Genomic DNA, 24117 nt, shown 5'->3' on the forward strand with positions numbered 1-24117 from the left:
CTGATACAGTAGGTCTACTCACGTTCAATGCGGGGATGGGGGATATCAATACATTGTCCAACACTGGCCTCCCCCAACCCAGAGCACTGCCACAGGGTAACCCACCTTATTTTTTGGAGCGTTATAAATTAAGGGGACTTCTCAGAAATGTCCAAATTAACAAATAGTTTTTCTTCGTAAAAACAAAAAACTCCAAGAAATCTGCACAATATACAATAATTTCCCAATCACCCAGTGACGCTGCATTGCATCCAGGTTGTCTGGAGGACTTGATGGTCCTTCTGTGCTGTTAGAATAAAGAAAAGCGTAGCCATGGGAACACCTGGAATCTTTCCATCAGATGATAATTGTGTACATGGAGTTGGCAGGATTCATTATCTACATTTCATGGGATGTGTTAGGGAAACAAGTAACTGACAAAATTCAGAGAAAGTTGACCTCGGTTTAAATATGCTTGGAAATGATTCTATTACACCTGAACGAACATCACTTACACCACACCACACATTTACGTGTCTGGTCCAGGTAAAAGGCATCCTAGCGGATACAACGCTACAGGAGGCTGCATTGCGTTACTGACTGACAGGATGCAGCTCACACATTATATGGACACTACTGGACGCAACTAGGAGTTCATTCTGGCACTCTGCACCGGTCACAACCCTGCCTGGGGTGTCGCTCTATGCTCTGGTGCTTCTAGCACACTCTAGTCTGTATCTGAGCAGTGTGTTGCATCAGCCGAGTGTACTAAAAAACAGCAAAGCAGAGAGCGACACCCCAGGTAGGGAAGAGGAACTGCACGGGGTTGTGACAGGTGCAGGGTGCTAGAATGAACGCTATAAAAACTGCTGCCTTATAATTCCGCAAAGGGTCTGGAAGTGAAGGATTTGTGGGAAGGATAAAAGACCTTTTCCATAGACTGCACATCATATCTGCCTACTCTACCGGGAGTCGCGGGAGGCTCACGATTTTTCGGGTAACACCGCTAGTGAAGCGGGCAGGATGGGGAGATTTTCCAAAAAATGTGCGTGTCCGTGAGGATGGGGCAGGGCTAAATGACAATTCACATCATTTAGCCCTGCCCCCTCCTCACGGATTCGCTAATAGCATTGGTTTTCCTGTAAAGGGGGCATGGCCTACCGCTGGCTGTAGTCTGGCCCCGCCCCCCAAAGCTGAGAGCAGCAGCTCCTCTCCAGTCGGTAAGAGAGCATAATGTTCCCTATATTAGTGTCCTAACTCATTCCTTTGATAAGGGAGACATGTGAATTCCACAGGTTCTGTGGCTGGGCTATTGGGAACAGGTTAGATGAGAAAACACTCCATGAAAGTACTTGGCACGCTATTGCAGCTGCGTCTTACGCCACAGTGGAAAAGCATCTTTACAATAACCCCACAGGCGATGGGATTCATACAGAGATGGCCACCACTTGCGGCGCAAATCTGTCGCTGTGCATAGTAAGATGCACTATGAGCCGCTCCATCAAACATGGCACCAGCCCTATGGGAGGCACAGGATCTTCGTCTCAACATGGGTATCAGAATCGGTGCAACCGCTGCAAAAGACGCAGTCACTGATCGGGACACCCCTATGTCTGGCTAGCCGCTCCCTGCTACCACCCAGAGACACCCACTGAATTTGCGGCTACATTTGTTCTGTGGCTTACGGAGGTAACCATCGGGACTCATGAGCAGTGAGACTCCGATGCATTCGCAGACTGAAAACGTTGGCCGCTCGCGTGCGTCATCGACTTAGCATGCACCTCTGAATTTAGGGCCTGATTCAGAGCCGGACGCTCTGACCAGAGCGCTCGCTCTGAATCAGGGCCCTCCTCCATTAAAATGGAGCGTCCTCCTGGACGCTCGTATAGCTGTGGGTCTTGACCATCGCGACCATCGGACTTGCGACAGAGACCCTGCGGTAGGGTCTCCCTGCCACAAGCCCTGGAGTGATTTTGGCTCTATCATGGGAACGCCTCCGTCTGGCAGGCACGCCCCCGGCACGCCCACCAAAGGGAGCGTGCTGTCAATCAACATCGACAGCACGCCCCCTTTGGTGCGAGACCCGGAGCGACAGCTTGGCCGTCACAGTCCGGGTCTCGCGCATGCGCACGACGGAGCTCCCTCCGTCGTGCGCATGCGTAGTGGGGAACATCGACCCACTTGCGAGCGTACTGCCGCTTGCGAGTGGGTCTGAATGACCCCCTTAGTCCTACTTTGTCCAACAGGACCTAAGATTGTCAAGGCCGACACCATACTCTGACCAGTCAACTTCCAACCAACAATAGAATCCAGGGCTTACATGCTAGCGAGTCTTTCACAAGCTCTTGTACAATGGTGTAATTTGCATGTCTCACTTATTGAAATGGTTGGAAAACTTATTGTGCAACATCACCACGAGGTTGGTGCGCCATTATAGTCAGCAGTCAGTTATGTTGATGCACCAGTGTAAAGAAATCCTACACGTCATTCTTACACTGGTGGCATACAGGTCCATTCAGCCTCTGTGCACATTACAATTTCCAATGCAGTCGTGAAGCTTAGATTGAATAGTATTGTTATGTATATTCCAGCGTGGTCACTGCTTAGGGCCTGATTCTAAGATTTACACAATGCCAAAATATTTACGCTGATTGAGTGATTCTTAGCCAATGCGCATGCGTGAAATCATTACTGCGAACGCACAGAGTTTGGTTTGCGATTACGCTCGCACAGACGATTCACTTGCAGAGTGAGTGAAAGGTAATAAGCGTATGGGGGAGGGAACATGGGGGTGGGAATTAAACATTTCCCCTGTTCAAACGCAGTTTCATGGGCATGCATAAATTAGCCACTGCGATCTCCATCGCAGCATGAGAGCTCTCAGCGTGTCAGGAGAGACGCAGTGTTTGAGACAGAGCAGACTGCTCAAACGCTGCGTAGCTGCCAGATCTGCGTCGCTGTTCCCCTTGTTTACGCTGATGCACGCCGTGGACAGATATGGAGAAGGCAGCAGTGGGCGTCCCTATGCGATCTCAACTGCGATCTGTAAGAGATCTCAGTTGCAAATGTCTTAGCGTAGATCTCGGAATGAGACGCTAAGGGGTAAATTTACTAAGATGGGAGTTCTATTTAAGAAGTGATGTTGCCCATAGCAACCTTATCATTACAACCTATGCGATCTCAACTGCAATCTGTAAGAGATCTCAGTTGCAAATGTCTTAGCGTAGATCTCGGAATGAGACGCTAAGGGGTAAATTTACTAAGATGGGAGTTCTATTTAAGAAGTGATGTTGCCCATAGCAACCTTATCATTGCAACCTGATCAAACTCTAGACCACAGGTTCTCAAACTCGGTCCTCAGGACCCCAAACAGTGCATGTTTTGCAGGTCTCCTCACATCATCACAAGTGAGATAATTAGCTCCACCTGTGGATCTTTTAAAATGTGTCAGTGAGTAATGAATACACCTGTGCCCAGCTAGGTGACCTGCAAAACGTGAACTGTGTGGTGTCCTGAGGACAGAGTTTGAGAACCACTGCTCTAGACATAGCCCTCAATGAAGTGGCTCCGGCTATCTATCACACTTCGATGTCAACTATGGCATTAGAAATTTAACAGGACACTTACAAATACTCTCACGAAAAGTAGAACGTCAGTGGTGTAAATCTCGTACCCCAAGTGACTTCCTCACATTTCAGACTGTCTACCGCTCATATTGTAAGGTTCTGTACTCTGCCAAACAAACATTTTAAATATCACAGCTCTGCTCAAGCCTCTAACCCAATTTCTTACTCCTCACCCACAGCCAACCTACAAGTAACTATCAGTGCACAAGACCTTCTTTCCTATTTCAAGGACAGGATTGATAAGATCGGAAATGAAATGGTATGCTCTTCCTCAGTGAGAGACCTGCTCAATTCCTTCCCTGAACCCTCCGGCTCCTTCTCTTCATTTGATCCCACAAATGAAGATGAAGTATCTACACTCGTCTCATCCTCCTACTCTACTACCTCTCCCCTGCATCCTATACCCTCACAAATCAGTAGAGCTCTGTCTCCTGTGCTCATTCCAACCTTAACTAAAATCTATAACCTCTCTCTCTCTACTGGTATTTTACCATCATAATTCAAGCATGCAGTAATTACTCCTATTCTGACTCTAACTCTCACTTAAATTACCATCCCATCTCCCATGTCCCTCCAAGCTACTTGAGACTTACCTTCATCTATCTCACACACTATCGTCACTCGCACAACTTATTGGACCCACTTCAGTCACGCTTCTGTTCCCAACACTCCACAGAGATAGCACTGACTAAGGTAGTGAATGATTTCATTGCTGCTAAGTCTAAAGGCCATTACTCATTACTTAGTTTTGTAGATCTGCTGCATGTGACACTGTTGACCACTCTCTTCCCATACAAGCAGTACAATGCCTAGATCTCCAGGACACAGGGGGGCATTCAGACCCGGTCGTTAGCGCCGATGCGCTCGGACCGGGTCGATGGCCCCCCACAGAGCATGCGCACAATGGCGCCGGCGTGCGCATGCGTGAGACCCGCTACGACCGACAGCGCCGGTCGTAGCGGGTCTCGATCCAAAGGGGGCGAGTTGTCGATGTTGATTGACAGCTCGCCCCGTTTGGAAGGCGGGCCGGGGGGGGTGGCAGCCCAAATGGAGGCGTTCCCATGGCCTACCGTTTGGGGGAGGCCCCACTGACATCACTAGTGATGTCAGTGGAGAGCTTCCGGCTCAGACAGAGCCAGAAGCTCTCCGGGACTTACGACAAGGGAGACCCTACCCTAGGGTCTCGTCGTAAGCCCCGATGGTCGCGATGTGGGTGTTAACCCACAGCCTAACGACCGCAACAGAGGCGGGCGGTCAGGATGCAAGCGGCCGCCCAGTTTCTGAGTAACCACTTGCATCCTCCGACCGCCTCTGAATGAGGCCCACAGTCCTATCCTGGTTCACATCGTACTTATCAAATCGCTCTTTCAGTGTTTGTTTCTCTGAATACACCTCCTCTTCGCTACCTCTATCAGTTGGAGAAGGCAAGGCTCAGTCCTATGTCCCTGCTTTTCTCAATCTATACCTCATCTCTTGGCAAATTTATCAGCTCTTTTGGATTTCAGTATCATCTGTATGTGCATGATACTCAAATCTACCTGTCCTCCCCAGATTTGTCACCATCTGTGTTGGTCAGAGTTACTGAATGTCTCTCTGCCATTTCATCTTGGATGTCATATTGCCACCTCAAGCTCACTCTATCCAAAACAGAATAAATAATAATTTCCAACCTGATATCTCTGTCATTGTTGATAAGGCAACAAATTAGCCCTACCCCACAAGCTCTTTACCTAGGTGTCATCGTTGACTCCGCACTGTACTTTGTTCCCCACATTCAATCCGTTTCCAAATTATGTTACATACGACTAAAAAAAAAACCAATCAGAATACGACCATACCTTACAAAAGACACCACAAATACTGTAATTCATGCACTCATTATCTCCCGCACTGATTATTGCAATAGTCTCTTTACTGGTCTTCCCCAAAACAGACTTTCAACATCTGCTGTTCCGCTCTGTCAGTCACTCCATTGGTTACCTGTAATCTACCAAATGCAATATAAAACGCATTTACTTACACATAAGGCTATTAACCAAATTACACTGACATACATCTCTGCACAAAACATCTCCTGACCCGACCTCTCCGCTCCGTGCAACATCTGCGTCTTCCATCCACACACATTACTTGTAGAGTAGGACTTTTCCGTGGAATGTCCTCATGCGCACAATAAGACTTTCCTCTACTCTCCAAACCTTCCAGAGTTCCCTGAAAGCTCAACTCTGATCAATTTACAAAACCACCCACATAACCTCCATAGGCTATCCTACCCAATTACATCTCCTCTAAGCAGTCCTCACATAACTTTACATCATTTCTTTTTCTTCACTTTGACATTCTCCTGCTGTGTGACTGTTAGATACAGCCCACCAAGAACCTCTGCAATCTGGCTGGACCAATATGCAATATGTAGCACCTATCCATTTCCCTATAGAGTGTAAGCTTGCAAGCAGGACTCTCTTGCCTCCTTGTCTGTGTGTTATTAGCCAGTCTTGTCTATTACTATTCGTTCCCAATTGTAAACCTCAATGGACTATGCTAGCGCTATACAAGCAACTGTTAATAAATACTCTCCTTGTCCAGCACATTCTATGAACAATGTAAGAGAACATTGGCCCTCATTCAGACCCGGTCGCAAGCGCTGAGCGCTCGCAATCGAGTCGATGTTAAGGCCCTGAGTACGCGCAGCGGCCGCACTGCGCGTGCGCAAGCCCCGGAGCAAGAGAGAAATTCTCTCGCTCCGTAGCTCACTGCAAAAGGGGCGTCTGTCGATGTTGATCATTAGCTTGCCCCGTTTTGTAGGCGTGGCGGGGGGGTGGTTTCACAAACTGAGGCCTGCTGTTTTGTGAGCGGCCGCACTGACATCAGCAGTGATGTCAGTGGGGAGTTACCTGCTCGATCAGAGCAGGAAGCTCCCTGGGGCTTGCGGTTGCACAGACCCAACCTTAGGGTCTCGTCACAAGCCCCGATGGTCGCGATGGTCTTGACCATCGCAACCATCAACCTGGTCGGTCGCTACAGCCGTGGGTGGCAACCCACAGCTTAGCTAGCGACCAGGAGGTTGCACTTGAAAAGGCAAGTGGCCGCCCTCATTCAGAGCGAGCGCTCGCTTCTTGCGACCGCCTCTGAATGAGGGCCATTGTTTTTTGCCCCTAGGACCTAGCACTCCTTTTGCATTCAGCTAAGGACTAAAATAAGAAAACATTCAGCCAAACACAATTCTTATTGTATACTAAATTAATAGCATAGTTCTCGGTATTAGCCGAGGATCACCATGGCAAGACTTTTATGGTGTTTTTAATGAAAATTCCTCACATCCTCCTGCAAATCGGGACAAACATACTGATTACGGAACATGGTTGAGTATGGACAGAGCAGGTGAAAGTTCTGGCGGGCCACAATACTGGGTGAGGTGATCATGGGGGGGCAGGGTATGCTGGAATCTCAGCATAAGTGCCATGAATCGCGGCTCCGTATGGAGGGGGCGAGGCTAAATGGCACAAAAATGTGTAATTTAGCCCCGCCCTCTCCTCGCACTCCAGCTATTCGCGATAGTTTGCAGTGATGGGGGCGGGCCTAATGATATAGGAACCCGGCCCCGCCCCCTGAAGTGGCCAGCTGTGCCCGCTCTCCGGGCATCTCCTGGGGAGCAGATTACAAAAGACGGTAAGTATGCCCCATAGATTGTAAGCTCCACTGGGGCAGAGACTGGTGTAAATGGAGAAACATTCTCTGTAAAGTACTGCGGAATATGTGCATGCTATATAAATGAATGTTAATAAATAAATCATAATAAATAAGACCCCAATGTCATACTATTTTAAAATAAAATACATAAGCAAGATAAAATTAAACCCCCAAAAAAGAAAAAAAAGAATGTAAGGTTTGTATATTATTACACGGTTTAAAAACGGCGGATAAGAGTCTGAGGGGGCGATTCAAATGCTTTGTGGGGGCTTTTTAATTTTTTTAAGATGCCCGATGGAGCAATTCAATTGTTGCTCAGTCAGGGCGCGATAGCCGCCAGCGCCGGCATTTCTGCTCGCACCTTCAGGAGGTTATTGCACTCTAACCAGAACTTTAGACCGTTTTAGTGGTTTTACATGGCTAAATCCGGGGCCAAGAGGCTGATAATTAATGAGCGCCCAGAACAATTCAATTGCAACACTGGGCGCTCATTAGTTATCACAACGTAAAAAAACCCAAAACGATTAAATCGCTACCTGAGGGCGGGATGCAGCAAGGGGAAAAAAGCGATCAAACCCAAAAAAATGTGGGTTTGACCGCATTTCTCGTATGCACCAACCCTCTGATTGCGATGCACTCTGGGGCCTGGATGCGGCGAGTAACGCCATCTCCTCATGGCGCTACCCTATAGAAGTCTATGGGCTTCTCTCCGCAGTGTGCTGTGAGAGGGATCCAATCGGACCTGGAAGCTCCTCATTCACACAGGACCGCGCTTACCGCGACAGCTCTCCTTTGCACTTTCCTTCATGCATACCGGCGTAATCAACACCGGCATGCATGCTTAGAACGGCGGCATTCATCCTGCCCTGCGTGAGTGGTGAAATAAAAACCTTTAATAAAGCCATATCCACTATTTATCATGGCAACAACACCTCCTCTTTTGCCTGAAGGCTCCTGATACAGAACCAGAGCATGCATTGCATACCTCTTAGCCTTGCCAATGGTATAGTCCTGACAATTATTATATATAAGGACTACACCACTTACTGCAACTGTATTCAGAACGCCCAATTCCCTACATCATCTCTGAGAAAGATAAACCCATCCTTTTGTGCAATGTTGTGTTTCTGAGTAAGTTCAGCTGTTATCAGCCACTGCCCTCCTACCGAGGGTGAAACAGGTGGATAAAGTACCTGCCAACATCTTGCCAAGACAATCGACTGCCCTCCTACCGAGGGTGAAACAGTTGGATAAAGTACCCGCCAACATCTTGCCAAGACAATCGACTGTCCTCCTACCGAGGGTGAAACAGGTGGATAAAGTACCCGCCAACATCTTGCCAAGACAATCGACTGCCCTCCTACCGAGGATGAAACAGGTGGATAAAGTACCTGCCAACATCTTGCCAAGACAATCGACTGCCCTCCTACCGAGGGTGAAACAGGTGGATAAAGTACCCGCCAACATCTTGCCAAGACAATCGACTGCCCTCTTACCGAGGGTGAAACAGGTGGATAAAGTACCCGCCAACATCTTGCCAAGACAATCGACTGCCCTCCGACCGAGGGTGAAACAGGTGGATAAAGTACCCGCCAACATCTTGCCAAGACAATCGACTGCTCTCCTACCGAGGGTGAAACAGGTGGATAAAGTACCCGCCAACATCTTGCCAAGACAATCGACTGCTCTCCTACCGAGGGTGAAACAGGTGGATAAAGTACCCGCCAACATCTTGCCAAGACAATCGACTGCCCTCCTACCGAGGGTGAAACAGGTGGATAAAGTACCCGCCAACATCTTGCCAAGACAATCGACTGCTTTCCTACCGAGGGTGAAACAGGTGGATAAAGTACCCGCCAACATCTTGCCAAGACAATCGACTGCCCTCCTACCGAGGGTGAAACAGGTGGATAAAGTACCCGCCAACATCTTGCCAAGACAATCGCACACTCACATGTGAATAACTGCATCCAATTACTAAAAAGGAGCATAGCAGAACAACATAAAGTTAGGGTGACCAACGCAAGAGTCAGGGCAGGCAATTAACGTAGATAAAACACAGCTTACCGTCTAATACGGTCTAGTCTTGACCATAAACTAAACTCACTGAGATGTATCAATCACAAAGCCAATGAATGTATTAGCAGAGAACCTCATACACGACGATGGCAAACCTGTCGTTCAGCACAACCCCACTGACCCCCCCCCCCCCCCCCATATGGTTCATACAGATTACACACACAGACTTTTCCACTGCTGGTGAATCTGCATAATACTGCAGCGGACCCCCAGGCACACAGACATATTCTTTTCCTGCAGTGTGACTGTAATGAGATAAAGTTATCTGAGCGCTCCCCACGGCCCCCTTGTTTTGTAAGCAAACTAGGACCTGCTCTCGGCTGGCAACAATGCTCCGGTAACCTTATTAACATTGTGTCCTCTCTTCAGAATGTAAACAATTAACGGTTTATTTTTAATTGTTAGTGGGTTGGTTAGATGTTAACACCACGCTTTATAACCACATCGATCCTGTGCATGGAACACCATTCGTACATTTACAGTGACACAGATTTAGAAATGGTCATGTCCTAAATGAGCATTCCAATAGGGAACGGTCCAGCTGATATTATAATAATAATAATCCCACTATGAAATGTATTTATTTTGAAAATCAAAAACAGGCATATTTGTAAATCTCATATTGCGGAGTAAAACGGGAATTATTTGTGGCAAATTTGCAGCACGACTTTAAGCGGCTGTAGGACAGGTTGTATCTCGGGCAGACGGGTGGCTAAAAATGACATTCCCACATAACCTGTCATCCAGGACACTACGTTCTACCCGTTTGCCCTCTTCTTGCAGTAATACAGTTATAAGTCACATAACTGTTAAAAGTGTTTATATGTATTTAACGCCTTAAAAGCCAAACGAACGGGGGGCGTTTTAAAGAGCAGTTTATAAATGAAGGCAAGTATATTTTCTGAGTCTTGTGAAGAAATGTGGAGGGGGGTTAATTTTAAAAAGTTGTTTAGGCTAATGGCAGGTCCAGCCTTGAACAATAGCAAAATGTTATTCAAGGGACATTTATAGAGACAAATGCATTTATTTATTTATTTTAGACTATGGCATTTTTGCCCATTAATGTCATGTTGCACCAGCTTTCTGTGTGACCATTTTTTTTATAATGGTTTCCACATATTTTTGGGGAAAAATACTTAGGGGCGATAACATGTGGGAAATAACGCTAAAAAAAAAAAAAAACTTTATTGTTGAAGGGCCCTTATTTTCAGTTGCATGTAGTGCGGTTATTCCGCCATTTCCTGCGATCGGAAGTCCCATGTGAACATCCGCTGGAATTCAGAATTAGATACACCTATGCACTACCCCCAGCCCTCCGCTTGTGAGAACACCCGTCATCCCTATTATAAGCCTTTACACCAGCCTCTGTTCAGGAGACCTGACTGAATCTGACGGGCCTATGCATGCTCTCTCATCGGAACAGGGCGCAGCTGTTTGTACAAGTCCACTGCAAGTTTATTCAACGTGTGAACGCCATATTACCGACCAGCTATCCAGTAACATCCATTCAGCCGCAAGTGAGAAGCGACCGAGATACAAATTAAATCGATGTGTGTGCAACCCGTGACGCATGTGCAGTTTGCTGAAAAAAAAAAATATATAAATACAAAGAAATCCCTCGATCCATTCACAATCAGAACTGTGTGCAACTCAGAATCGGGTCCCTACATGTTTAAAAGGTTTAGGGGGAGGTTTATGAAATAATGGAGAGAGAGATAACGGAGAGAGATAAAGTACCAACCAATCAGCTTCTAAATGTAATTTTACAGGCTGTATTAAAAAAAAAAGACAGTTAGGAGCTGATTGGTTGCTATGAGCAACTTCTCCACCTTATATCTATCCAAGATTTGATAATTCTCCCCCATAATTTATTTATTTTATATTTTTCATTTAAATTTTTCTTTAAGTGAGTGGAACGGCACATCATATAGAATGACTTTTTACCGGGTGTTAAGTGAGGTGAAGGGGTATGGCGGCGTGGTTTCTAGAGAGGAGGGGGCCCGAGTGCAGTCTCCAACATGGGCCCTCTCCGCTCTGTCCGGTGGCCGACAGCGCATTGAGCTGTGCGTGGCCAGCACAGGAGTTAGAGACTCTGGGCACTAGAGTGCGCCCCGAGTCTATAGAGTGTGCGCAGGTCACCGGGAAAATGGCCGTGGGGGCATTTTCCCTGTACTGCGCATACGACGGGAAAATGGCTGCGGTGGCCATTCTCCGGTCGTTTTTACAGCGCCAGACCCCCGCGTCGACGTGGGACTCCGGAGAGGAAAGTAATACTATTGGTGCAGGGTGTACGGTACGGAGCCCCCCTGGACCCAGGGGCCCGTTTGCCCCGCACAACCTGCACCCATTATAGATACGCCCCTGGTCCCTAAGATTACTAAAGTTCAAGTCACAGTCAACCGTGTGTGTTTTTGCGCTAAGGCCACAGAGCCACCATATCATGTTATCATGTTTTATTATTTTCAGGTGAGAACGACTCCGAGAGATGATAATCTTGTGCTCAATGTAATTTCTCCAAGTGAAATGTCTGTAATTAAGACTCTTCCTTAGTTTACATCTGTATTTTGATTTTGTAATTAAAACGTGTCCGAAGAGCCTTCAACATTTTCCTCAGTGATATTCCCTTTGTGAGGGGTGGGGTGGGGAGAGGTGGGGGTTAGTTTGAAGACATTCGCTTTGATATGTGTTAGGGTCAGATCCCGTTTCCTGGGCTGACCTACTCCAGGTTTGCAGCAAACAGACCACAGTAGTTTCAAGGCAGGTCCCTAATTTAAGCCACATGCTTCTGGCGATGGTTAAAGAGGAGGGTGGGGGGGGGGGAACTGGATGATGAAAAGAGCAGCCCCCTCATGTGAAGTGTATTACCAGACCAGCATGGATAGGGCCGGAAGGAAAACCCACCCACCTCAGCCTGCGTTTATTCCATCAACCTGCAATTGCAACAATCAAAACCAGATGTCGGCCTTTTCCAGATCTTTCTCACAGGACAAACATGCAAAAGGCCCAGGCCCTGGCCTCACCATCAGAAGGTAATTGAGACCATATGATACACAGAGCAGACTACGCCGAGCTCCCCCCCCCCCCTCCCAGCCTCCCTCCTCTGAGTGAGGGGGATGAGGTTGCAGGTCCTGCTGAGCTTCTAAGTGCTCGGTGCACCATAAAAAACAAGTGCACAGGGCTACAATAACCACCTGTAGGATTCAGGGAGGAGGGGGCGCCATTTCTGCCACATGTCAACCCCCTGGAGAGTAACACCAGGTACAAGGTCAATAGGGGCTAATAAAAATGCCTGTCCAGAGCAGCACGAGCACAGGTGGGGAGAGCTCAGCCACAGTCTGCCAAGTGTGATAGAATTTATACAGCATATACATTGTAACAATCTGGACAAAGGAACTGGAATTCTCTTTATGGCATTGCACAAGAGATACATTAAATGCATAGCTGCCGACTGTAAATCGGAGGATGCCAACCTGCCGACGGTCCAGCTGTGTGGAACCGCAAATCCCAGCATGCCAACAGGGACCAAAAATGATGGAGCACACAAGGGCTGGTACTTCCCACACAGCCTAAACCACCTGTACATTTTGTCCCTTTGATTTAATGTTGTTTTTTTTGTTTGTTTGTTTAAATACTGATTAACGAAGTCAATGGCATACATTTGTTTGTCGGTACTATTATAGTGCAATATTATTATTATTCTTTATTTATAAAGCACCACAAGGGGTCCACAGCACCTTACAAACTTCATATGCAGAGTGGACATAACAAGATATAAAGTTCAAAAGACATTTGAAAACACTGCAGAACAGAGGGATACAAGCCATATAAACATTGTACATTATATACTGTCCAGGGACGGGCACGGGGCTTCCAACATCAAATCATGCGTTGTAAGGGTTAGTTGCCATGGCATCCAAACCAGCAGACGGTATAAACATGGATGGTCGCATGCGCAGAAGCGTCTGGAGTTTTGCGCACATGAGCTGTGCTGCGAACGCCACTTCCGTGAGTGTTTTTGAAGCAAACATACTTCAATGGCTGGATAGCATTATGCTTACATACTCTGCGCTGCCCGTGCGAAGTACGCTTGTGAAGTACTGCATCTATACGCAGTACGGTGTAAATCAGACTTTTTTTTACTGCCCAGCTTGGCGACGCAGGGAAAAAATGGCGGCACTACCGGCGTGGACTTTATTGTCAGAGCCAGTTTTACGCTTCACAACACAGGGGGTCATTAGTTTAGTACCGCTGCATATCTGCAATAATACCCCTTACTATGGTTCAAACTATTAATAATTTACTGCATCCCATAGTCGACAACACACATAAGAATTAGGTTAGGACTTCATAGGCAGATTTTAGCATCTGTGATCAAAACTCATAAATAAATGAAACAACAATGTGATATTTATGTGCTTACTCTCATGAGATTAATCACCCAAAGGCAATAAAACCTTTTTACACTATTTCAAAGAGTATTTTCTGCTCAGAATTGTCCGACAGCTCCAGAATGAGCAATTCATTGCTCATCCTATCACAGTGCAGAAAGAGGGGAACATTAGCCTGAAGTTCACATGTGGCACCAAGGTGCTGAACTGTACGGTTAGGGGGTGGGTTAGGTTTAGGCATTGGGGAATGAGGGTTAGGGTCAGGGACAAGTGTCGGTATCCTAACCCTGTCGGGATGCTGGCGTTAGGATTCTGACCGCTGGGATCCTGAGCCCCGACATCCCGTACCCAACCCATTTAAACTATTTATAATTTATATGGATAATAGTTTTATATGCTACATATAACACATTATTAGTCAGCACACAAAGCCTGCTGCAACTAGGTCACAAACAGTGACCCATAAGGCTTAAATAAATATGCAAAGCTGCAAACATTTAACCCTTAGGACCTGATTAAGGGGTCTGACCGCCATAGGCTAATATCTTTGTAGGACCCCCATACCATTAATGTCTAGAGTTTGGTTTTCATGTGATGCCACCAACAGTGGGCATGACCATTATGCAAGATGCATGGCTATTTTATACAGTGTTAGTCCACTCTACATTCTAGTAACCTGTATACAATACTGAGCGTATTCTATTGACCACCATATAAAAGAGAAAGCATCCTAATGACCTCTATACAACACAGAGAGCATCATAGTGACAACTATGCAGTACAGAGAGCATCCTAGTGGTTAGCATACAATGCAGAGAGCGTCTCAGTAACAACTATACAAAACAGAGAGCATCCTAGTGACCACTGTACAATAGAGAGTGCATCATTTAGACAAAATATAGTACAGGAGCATCACTGAGCAGCACAGATGGTGTAATGTTTAGCATTACTGCCTCAGCGCTGAGGTTGTGGTTTCAGTTCCCACCAACTGCATGGAGTTTGTATATTCTCTCTATGCATGCGTGGTTTTCCTCCAGGTACTCCCACACTGCAAAAATATACTGGTAGGTTAATTGGCTCCAAACAAAAATTAACCCAAGTATATATGTGTACATGCGGCAGGGAATATGGATTGTAAGCTCTACTGGGGCAGGGACTGATGTGATTGGCCTAAATGTTGTGAAGCGCTGCAGAATATGTGTCCTAGTGAGACTCATAAAACACATATCATTATACAGAGCTAGCGTTCCCGCTAGGCTGTTTTAGCGGGGCGCTGCGCCCTTCTGGAGGGCAAAAAGTGCCCTGCCCTTACCACGCAGCGCCCCGCTAGGACAGCCTGCGGGTGCAGTCTTCACCCATGGGTCGCAGTGTCCCGCGGGTTGGGAAATGTGTGGCGACCCGGTCACCGCCGGTGAATAGACGCTGGCTGCATGTGCCCGGTATCTATTCTACCTGTCAGCAGCGCTTGGGGGCAGCAAGTGCCGGGTACCACCCCCAAGAGTGACGAAAAGGGGACGCTTCTTATAGGCACGCCCCTTTTCAATTACCACGTCCCATTGTCGGGTGCTCTCTCTAGCTCTGGCGCCCTGCCTGCCGCCGGAGCTAAAGTGAACACTACAGAGCACCATACAGAGAGCATCCTGGTGACCACCATACAAGGCTAATCCAAATGAAGCTGACTGGTCCTTGCAGAGGAGACATTGAGGGTAGGGTCTAATATCATCAATGCCCCAAATCCAGACATCCTAGGATGCAGCTTGAACATTGTCTGACCAGGCAGCACAAAATCACCTGTTGGTATGGGAAGCCCAGAAGCATCGCCCATCAAATTGGCAACGGGTGGAGGGTGAAAAAATGGGTTTCTTCTGGATGAAGACAGCAAAACCAGAATCAGTGTTACAGGGTCATACATTTAAATGAGCATCAAGGGATGGAAATGTTAGGAGGTAGCTGCAAAGTATTTTCTGCACAAACAAATGAACTAGATTCCCACACTGTGATCAGCGAGGTCGGTTTCTAATTCATTGGCTGCATTTGCATGGATACTGCAGGTCATGGGCACACCTACAGCATCTGCATAAAGTCACAGTCTGACCTCCTTTAAAGGGACATCTACACTTTAACTGGAGTACACAAAAATGAGAGAATTTGGAGTTGTCCATAAAAACCACATCCCCTGCTCATCTTCCATCCTCAGCGCGGTTGTACGATATGGAAATATTTCCCAGATGGAAGAGCTGAAAATATACTCCCAATGTCACAGAGGCCGGCTCCTCTCACAAAAAAAGAAACATCGCTTCCACGCTGTGATGTCATCTGAAGACTAGAAAAATAAATCGAGGCCGTTTGTTTTTATATATTCTGGTTTCTGTCTCGGAGTGTTCGCATAATCAAACACGGCCTGATCAATACCATGTTTGTTTGGCGTACATTAAACAACTAGAAAGACATCCACGGAACAGGACCTCTATTGTAAGCACTTAGTATCATGAGAGACAAAACTTGTATTGTGATGAAGAAAAAATAAGATCAGGCAGCAGCACTGAGTGGGTCTCGTGTGAAAGTCGTGTCTTTTATTCTTTAATCGTTGCAGAAATATGAGGTATTTAAAGATTTTTTTTTTTTTTAAATCAGGCATGGAACAAATCACTGGGTCTGCAGCATCTTCCTGGGTCCCTGGAGTATGGCTCCAAAGGTCCGAGAACTCGAGGATGATACATGGTATAAACACAACAGAAATGAGGCCACAAACACCATAAATAGGGTCTCGGTGAAGCAGAAAGAACACCTTCACCTAGATGTAGCACAATAGTCCCCCGCAGGAATGTGATTTATAACCTTTGTGAGCCAGAGGGATCTGCTATCTATCAATATAAAAAAAAAATTCCTTTGTCACAACATCATTTTAGGTTAAATATCCAATTTCCGATTCTAATGGTGCCCACACACTAGATGATTATCGATACATCGTAATGATAAATCGATCAAATTTGTGCAAATCGTGCAGTTTATTTTGGTTGTATTTTTCATATGTGGACGGAAGATACATTTTTGGCCAGTGTGAGATTGGGTAATTCTGTAATGGATTATACAGGTGGGATTCACACATAAATGGACATATAGACCTTTGGATGAGAACTGTTATTGTCTAAAGCTGGGTACACACTGGATGATGTGTACACCCAACGGCGGGACTCGGCATCGGTAGTGTATACACAATTGCCGATGCTGGCACCGACAAATGACAGCAGGGGGGGCGGGGCCATGCTGCATTCAGCAACATGGCATCATTAATGAGATCTCCAGATTGGACTGCAAGTACAGAAGACTGGGTATATTGTTAACGACGTGTGGGAGCGTGTATCGTTCATGGCGTAGTGCGTACACACGGGATGATTTGAACGATATATCATTCAAAGATGTCGTAATCGTTGATATCATTTACAAAAAAAAAAAAGAGTCCAGTGTGTATGGGGCTTAAGTTACGGAGTCAGCGTAGAAGTTATTGGAAGCAGCACAGGACCCTCCCACCCACCTCCACGCTGCGGAGTCTGCCAGCACAGGTCCTGATTCTGATGTAGCCGCGTGGAAGCATCTGTGCAATACCGTACAACTGAAATGCAGCAGGAGGCGTCCGTAGGAAATACTTTGTGGATGCAGCTCCGATCTCATTGCTGTGTCCATGGCATTCTTCCACCCACCCATAGCAGTGTCAGTGATTACTGGTAAGACTGGTAAATAAATGAGAAGACACTAGCGTCCCATTGCAGGAATGCACCATATGGCCCCAGGATTGCCAGTACCTCCCAACAATAAAAGAAAAACCTCTATCAGGATTCCGTCCACACTCATCCGAGAAAAGCCTGCATGGCCATACCCCACCCCCCTTATCCCCGGGGGGGGGGGGGGTAGCTAGCGCTTCTGAACCCATGAACTACAGCGACCATAAAGAGGCGTCTGCAACAGGCTGTCCTCTGTGGCACCCTCCAACAATGGTCGATGGTTTCTAACTTTCGTCAGGAAACCACTGATGGTTCACGATTGTGCATGCACACCGGATAGGAGTCTGTGGCCGTGTATGCGCAAAGGAAGGAAAATGCACATTGCGAACCATCGGTGGACCTGCCATTGTTGATGAAACCATAGAATATTGGCATTAATCAATCAATGGCAAATTCTGGTGTGTGCAGTGATCTCCACTCTTGTTGGCAAGACATACAGCCCAACTGGCGCAAGTCAAACTAATGTCTCACCAAAATTGGGACACTCGGGAGGTACGGGTTGCTTTATTTCCTGAGAGGGAAACTCCAGCCTTTCTATCTCGGTTTTTGCTTCAGCTCTATTAAATAAATAACATTGGCTGTTACGCCACTGTCGCTTTAATTTAGCATCAAAATATAAAAGAATACAAGGCTTCCAGGAGAGCCTCGAGGGTCACAACTGTTCTAGGTACTGTAACCCGCCTATATAAATGTATTGCATCTCTGCAAGGTGATTGGTTATAAGGAATACACCAGCCTCTCGCCATGCAGGTGTTGAGGTTCCTCATATAAACACTGCATATGTCAAATTCCCAGTTCATTGGATCTGTATAAGAACTGGTGCGGATAGTTTCCAAAAACAAACATGCGGCATGTGCTTCTAGTCACAGGGGTCATTCTAGTGAATGAGAGGTCATGGGGAATTAGTCTGCAGGTGTCTGTGAGATAATGGAGAGGTCACTTCCGCCCAAAAGAATATGTCCCGGGAATTCTAAGACTTTTTTTTGGGAAGGGGGGGGAGTTAGCACAGTACACACAGACACGCTTGTTGGCTTTCATACTACGGGCCTGATTCTGCAAGGATCGTATTTGCAAAGCTGCACACAGGCTATAGATATATATTATGTATGCACGCAGGCTATAGATATTTGATGTATGCATGCAGGCTATAGACATATGATGTATGCACACAGGCTATAGTAGCGTTCCCGCTAGGCTGTTTTAGCAGGGCAAAAAGCACCCTGCCCTCCAGGAGGAGGGCAAAAAGCGCCCTGCCCTCACAGCCTGCGGGTGCCTTCTCACCCGCGGGAGGTAATGTCCCGCGGGTGAAGAAACATGCGGTGTCCCGGTCACCGCCGGAGAATAGACGCCGGGCGCATGTGCCCGGCATCTATTCTCCCTCTCTGCAGCGCTTGGGTGCTGCCCGGCATGTCCGTAAGCGCCGGGCACGCCCCCAAGTATGACGAAAAGGGGACGCATATTATAGACACGCCCCCTTTTCATGACCACGCCCCTTTTCGGGCGCGCGCATAAGGTTGCCCTCTCTAGCTCCGGCGCCCTGCCTGCCGCCGGAGCTAGAGTGAACACTACTATAGTTATGTGATGTATACAGGCAGGCTATAGATATATGTTGTATGCACGCAAGCTATAGATATATGATGTATGCACGCAGGCTATAGATATATGTTGTATGCACGCAAGCTATAGATATATGATGTATGCACGCAGGCTATAGATATATGTTGTATACATGTAGGCTATAGACATATGATGTATGCACGCAAGCTATAGATATATGATGTATGCACGCAGGCTATAGATATGTGATGTATACAGGCTATAGATATATGATGTATGCACGCAGGCTATAGATATATGATGTATGCACGCAGGCTATAGATATGTGATGTATACAGGCAGGCAGCTTTGCAATTGCGATCCTTGCAGATATGGTAATGCGAGCGAGTTAGCAGGACCCATTCTGCACATACGCAGAATGGGGCCTGCGCAGATTCCCAAACATCGGTGCACTGCTGAATCAGGCCCCATGTTCCCACAGCTACTATGCACAATACACAGCACTAACATATCCAGAATACAGTGATGCCAAAGTCACTCTGGACACCAGGATGCAGGTTTTACTCTCTATCCTGCGGCTTTAAATGATAGTTTTAAAACGGCAACAGGAATCCGTGCAAAACCAGGCCGGTAAATCGCTCAAAGCCGCCGGTGATCGGATTCGGCAGCTTTGAAAAACCTACAGATATAAATCTACCCTCCAGGTATTTGTCCAGGACTGATAGATAGAAAAAAATAATAATGGCTAATAATAATGGCTGCTACCGTTCATACATAACTCCCAGTAAGCACTGCTGCACAAGGCCATTGAGTCGCCTACTTCCAGGGTGCATACACGCTGTAATACCGATTGGTGTGTTCTTAGATACCACCATCGGCTGCACCAGCTAAACTTGCACCTATGGCAGGTGCAGATCCTCCATGTGAGTATGACGTCCTATGTCTGTGCGCCTGTGTACGCAGCCACTTCCGCCGACACGCCAGTGACATCCCTATTTCTGATTCCCTGCCTCTCCATTGTAGCAGCACCTTTGTGCGTACAAGCTATGTAATGCAGGCACCCTACAGGTTATTAGGGATTTGTCACGGGTGTGCAGTTGACTTACGGTCACTGGGAGGAGCTCTGCTACACAAGGTAATGGGGGGGGGTCATAAAAAAAGATAGCCTGCACCCGTGGGAATGTCATTTAAAAATAAACTCTGTCAAAAAAACTTAAAAAAAAAAAAAATAGGGACACCCCAAAAAAGTAAATAAAAAATTTGGGGTGAAAAAATAAAATAAAAGTGGAAACAGTGTTTAAAATTAGGGAAATAGCTTCAGGGGTGTTCTGCAAATATGCGGCAGGTGTTTTCTAGAATAGGCTATGAGCGGCAGGTGCATTTTTGCAGAATTGAAAAAAAAATGACATTAGGGACTTAAAAATATACTAGTACCCATTTTCATGTACCCAAAATTTGATGGGACCACTTAAAAAAACAAAGAAAAAAAGTGCTCTTCTGCATCACTTCTTCAACGTCGGGAAAAACACCTGCCGCGGCTATTTAAAACCCCGACTTTCTTTTGCAGGCAAAAACAGGGGTACCCATAGTTATCCCCCATGTCTGGACATCTTTAGGGGGGTCCTACATTTAATTCCTGAAAATTCCCGTTTTGTTTCGTAGCTCCCAATTCGACGGGTCCCGTTTTCGCTGATTTTAAATTGAATACGGGGACAAAGCGGGCACGTGCCCAATACTTTATCCCAGGAAAATCTCCGACGTGGAGCAAAAAGTCCAGCACGGACTTTTCGCTCCCATATTGAATATGGCTCTTAGATGGAGAGAAAAAAAAAAAACATGAATGAAATGCGTGGCAGACGTGGCATTTGTAGGTCAACATATTTAATATTCAAATAAAAACCGATTGCCTATTTGCCCGCTTAGACATCAGTGACCTTTTGGGAAAAGTAGCAAATGTAACGCGGCTGAGAGGCATAGTCGCTGGAAATAAGATTCATGTGGAGACGGCGCATTAGTCATTCTTTCGCCTAGTGCTTTTCCCTTAAAATACTCGCACAGCATTGTAAATAAGTCGCACAACCAGCTTCTACCGATTAAAATGATATGCGGCTTGCCTATATTCTGTGTGCGGCTGCTGCTGTATCTGCATGCAAAATGCTATGTTACAGTGTCAGCGGTTGTGACACTGTAACGTGGCATTTCACGTACAGATACGCCCGCAGCAGCACACAGAAGAATACAGGCATGCAGCATATCATTTTAATCAGCAGAAGCTGGTTGTGTGTCCAATTTGCATCGCTTTGCGAATAAGGAAAAAGTTGCACAAAAAGACTCTCAGCGCTACAGAGTTGAACCATGGCGTGGCGCGACTAGAAAGGTTGATTAATGCGCAAGGTAGCTAAATGTATGTGGACACATCTGTAGATTTCTGGAAGGTTGTTTAAATCTAAAGAAGTAAAGCAGTAACCCACTGACACTACCCTATCTCTAGCTGCAAGCGTAAATAACACAATATATGAGGGGGGGGTCTGCATCTCCCAATCTATAATACAAAGACTTGTAAATAAAATAGTTTCTTTCGACTTGGCAAATTGTGACTGATTGAGCTCAAGGAGTTTTACTAAGTAATAAAAACCTAGAATTTATTTAGAAATGTTTCCAGACTCTTGCAAAAGTGAAAACAGTCAAATTTAAAAAATAATTTTAAACGCTGCATAATTAAACTTACACTAATTGCTCAAACTAAAAACTTATCGAGTCTTCTATGACACAGGACAACCATCTACATTTTGACAGGTGGTTTTAAAATTTCAGTAAATCTGCCTAGTTTTTATTTTATTTTTGTGTTACTATTTTACGTGAAATATTGTGTGATTTAAGAATTCAATGCAATAGAAACATTTTGCCACTTACTGATTTTAGAGTTTTTGTAGAATGTCATCCATTATTATTGCCTGGAAAGAATGATTTTTAGCAACAGAAAATATTTTTCTGGACAATTTCTAAATGAATAAAAAAAATAAAAAAGAAGACAAGGTAGCTTGGACTACTCCCAGTGATACTGCCTGGCAGCAGTAACATTACTCTTGCCACTCACCAGTCCAGGGCATCTCTGTATGCATGAATCACACCTGCCTACTGCATCGATAAGGCGTCTTACAGTTGCAGTTTTAAAACAAAAATAAAAATGGTTAAAATTTATTTTATTTTTTTTAAATATATTTCAGAAAAAAGCAATATAATGTATTTTAATATCTATGTATGTTTTCTTATGTATTGGCACTGATTTTTTTAGATACTGAGATGGTGATACAGTAGCATGGGAGGACAGCCCGTGCACTGCCTCTGTCCTTGGCATAATGTCAGATACTACTCTGCTGCAGAGAGAAGGGGGCCCGCACTGAGTCTGCACAAGGGCCCTCTCCTCTCAAACCACTCTTGCGCACCCTCTACTGCAATTTTGTGTGTATATTAGAGATCATCTCAGATTTATGTGGTATAAGACTTTATGCCATGCTTGTCAACTTTTTGGACATCCTCTCCTAGACATACTGGAGTGCAGTTCATAGAGAGCAGTGGCAAACACAGGATTTCTAGAGGGGGGTTTCCAAATGCTTGATTTTAGAGTGAGTGTGGCCAGTCCATGAAGAGGGTATAATTAGCACTTACCCAGCTATAATATGTGTCATACAAAGTATATTGTGTTGCATAATTCCAGCATATACAGGACCAGCGATCACAGTATGCCATTAGATGCGGCAGTAGGTCTATCCTGTCTGAGCAGAATGTTCTTTTTTTTTCAGATTTGGGCACCATTCCAGAGCACTAGAGCAAGTCCGGGAGTCTGGGGATGCAGCAGAAGAACCTAGCACTGCTCTGGACATATATGTACATATCGGTCTCCTTATGTACTGGATAGTGTATAATTATACAGTATTAATTATTAACCCTATTGATGGTCTATAGCAGTGCACCCCTAACAGTGCATGTTTTTCACATCTCCTAGTTGATGCATAGGTATATTTATTACTGGCTGACACATTTTAAAAGATCCATAGGTGTTGCAGGCAGATGGAAACCCCCCCTGCGTTTGCCTATGGAGAGTGACGACGTGGTTGGAATCATGCCCCCCCATCAGCTGTGCATCATCACACAGTGGGGTGGGGTACTCTGACATATCAGTGCGCAGTGGGAAGGCAGCAAAGTTACGCAGTCAGTCATCAAGAAAGACAGACAGGAGAACAGACCTGAATACTTCTTAAACTTAAAAAAAAAAAAATCTGCCTTTCTAAAAACATGTGTATTTTAATAACAGCATTGGAATAAACAAAGTAAATTGCCCACAGGCACCTTTGTCTTTAATTCTGCCTTGCCGTCCCCCACCCCAATTTTTTTTTTCTTTTTTAGAATTTAAATCAAGGCTTAGACAGGCACCAGCTTCATGCAGAGGTGGTATAGAGTATGGAAATCCAAAAATGCCTTTTATCCACGGCCAAGTTTCTGAAGTTAAAAAAAAAAGTCTCTAATAAAAAACATCTGCGAATTGGTTGGGAAATAAAATAAAAATAGTACAGGGCAGCCATCTTGTGCTTCCTTTGACAGGATCTTTGCACTACAGCCCAAGCAGCAATCGTATCATGACATTGCATCATTCCAGAAGCAATCTCATAACCACCCGAGACCTTATTGATTCAGAGATTGCACGATTATATTTTCAGATGAAAAGCCCTCGGGGAGTACTCAAAATAATGCTCAACCCCAATAGGCCTCCCATTATTTCCTGACAGCAGTGTGCATGACATGGGCCGGTTGTGGGATTATAGTGCACCAGATACATTACATCTGCAGTATCTCCAGAATAAACTGGAATCCAGGCTATAGCATAATAGGAGCATAAGCCTTGTCCAGTCTGCATTATGTTTAATAAATACCATGTTTTTATCAATGACACTAAACAATTCAATCATCCTTATGTAATCTAAATAAAAAAAAATATATTATATTATATATACACAC

At 45.6% G+C, this 24117-nt stretch overlaps 1 protein-coding gene and 1 long non-coding RNA gene across 12 annotated transcripts in view; one reads left to right on the forward strand and one right to left on the reverse strand.

The window, feature by feature from the left end:
* Nucleotides 1-24117, reverse strand: part of TCF4 (transcription factor 4) — a 431493-nt gene that overhangs the window by 74110 nt on the left and 333266 nt on the right. The gene's annotated exons all lie outside the window — the stretch shown is intronic.
* Nucleotides 12218-23415, forward strand: LOC148519489 (uncharacterized). The gene is made up of 3 exons (XR_015878930.1): nucleotides 12218-12403; nucleotides 16397-16483; nucleotides 22905-23415. It is a non-coding gene; the product is annotated as an uncharacterized LOC148519489 (long non-coding RNA).

This window comes from Taudactylus pleione, unplaced genomic scaffold (genome assembly GCF_031769625.1).
Source record: "Taudactylus pleione unplaced genomic scaffold, aTauple2 ptg000189l, whole genome shotgun sequence".
Lineage (NCBI taxonomy): Eukaryota > Metazoa > Chordata > Amphibia > Anura > Myobatrachidae > Taudactylus > Taudactylus pleione.